Below are 2,236 nucleotides of genomic sequence, written 5' to 3' on the forward strand. Positions count from 1 at the left end.
TTCTAAACCAAATACCGTGGCAGCTAGTTTTTGTCTACTTTCACCAGAACCTGATGTCAGAAATTGAAGCAAAACAAAACAAAATAAAAACAAAAGCAAACAAATGAAAACCCATGAAGCTCCCTCAATTCCCAGCACTTTACTAGGTTTCTGTCATCCTGGCAGATGACAGGATAACAAGGGGCAGATGGTATTCTAAATTGAGAGATGGCAGCATGAAACACAGAAGATGAAGTAGGATGGATGAGAAGCATGGAGAGAACAAAAGGTTACGCAGGGAATAATGAGAAACTACCCACAGCTTCTGATCCTGCTCCTCTGTATAACTGGGAGGTTAAAGCTAAGAATAAGTAAACATTCAGCTAGGCAGTATGGTGACAAAAGATGTGAAGTCCTAGCTCTAGGAGAAGTTAACAGTTCAGTGGGAGCATTTGGTATAACAGTCATTCCTTTTGGGTGGCAAGTTAAAACTAAAGAAGATCTTCATTCTCTCTCTTTCTCTCTCTCTATCTCTCAATATATATAACATGTAATATATAATATTATATTTAATATTTATATATAAATATATATTCAATATATATATATATATATATATGTTGGTTTTAAGTCATTTCCAGATATTGGTTGGCTACTCCAATAAACTGTGTGCCACCGTTGTAGGCAGAACACCATTGTAGATCAAAGGTTTGTTTTCTGGGCTGATGTATGTATATGTAGCTACACTGCAAGCAGATTACCTTCTTGTACTTAAGATGACTATAAGTTGCTCTCCACAAACTGGAAACTAAGGCCCATTGCTGAAGACAATGCCTACAAAACTCATTTGCTTTTCTTTGAAGTCTTTCTCGTTTATTTTATTCTTTTTTTCTTTCTTTCCTTTGTTTAAAAATATATTTAGAAATAATTATCTTTTCTCATTTTACATGCCAAATCCATTTTCCACTCCCTCCTCTCCTCCTGCTGCCTACAACTTTTCCCCACTCCAATCTCACCTCCCACCTGCTATCCACTCATCAGAGAGGGTAAGGCTTCCCATAGGGAGTCAAGAAAGTATAGCACATTGATTTGAAGCAGGCCCAACGTCCTCCCCACTACATCTAGCCTGAATAAGATATCCCTACATAGAGAATGGATTCCAAAAAAGCAGAACAAGCAGTAGGAATAAAACCTGGTGGCACTGCCAGTGGCCCCACAGTCTGCCCGAGCCATACAGCTGTCACCCACATTTAGAGAGTCTAGTCTGGTCCCATGCTGGTTCCCTCTCTCAGGCCGAAGTTGGAAGGCTTCCATTAGTTGAGGTAAGCTGTTTCAGTGGTTATCCCTATCTTGGTCTGACCCTCTTTGCTCATATTCTCACTCCTTCCACTCTTCAAGTGGACTTTGGGAGCTCAACCAAATGTCTCACTGTAGTTCTATGCATTGGCTTCCGTCAGTTGCTGGATGTAGGTTCTATGACATTTCAGACAGACATTAATCTGACTACAGGGCAAGGCCAGTTCCAGCACCCTCTCCACTATTGCTTGGGGTCCTATTTGTAGAATCCTGGGAATTTCTCTAGTGCTATGTTTCTCGCTATCCCCATTCAATAAAAATCTTTAAGAAAAAGAGTAACATAAATATCTTCTTTGTGTTTTGGTTGTACTATTATGTTGTTATAGTATTTACATTCACTAGTACAGTACTCCAAGTCTTTTTTAAGTCCAGTGTCTAATATTTATTATTTTTGGTATTGTGTGTAATTTTGTTTTATCTGGGGAATTATCCTCCTGAAAAAAAAATCCTTTATAAATTTTTTTTTTTTTTTTGGTTTTTCGAGACAGGGTTTCTCTGTGGTTTTGGAGCCTGTCCTGGAACTAGCTCTTGTAGACCATATAAAAATTTCTTAATTTTTATTTTTTACATGGAAAGACAGGAATCCATTCTCCTTCTAACAATTTCACTATATTTCATAGGTCAAAAGAATGTTATGTTATTCTCATGTGCAAATGAAAGAAAAAGGATCAATAATTAATAATATATATGGCATTTACAATTCAAAATCAAATTAGCAGAATATTAAATATTTACAAAACTGTCAAGTATTGTTTTTGGGGTTTTTATGTTTTATTATACTTTGTTAAAAAGGAAAAATGTACATTTTTAGACTGCTTTTATGAGTAAATTTAATGTACGGAAAATAAAAATGTTAAAAAACTCAAAAAAAAAATATATGGCAATATACTGAAGAAGATAG

Source organism: Alexandromys fortis, unplaced genomic scaffold (assembly GCF_014885135.2).
Source record: "Alexandromys fortis isolate MF-2015 unplaced genomic scaffold, M_Fortis_MF-2015_v1.1 scaffold_126, whole genome shotgun sequence".
Lineage (NCBI taxonomy): Eukaryota > Metazoa > Chordata > Mammalia > Rodentia > Cricetidae > Alexandromys > Alexandromys fortis.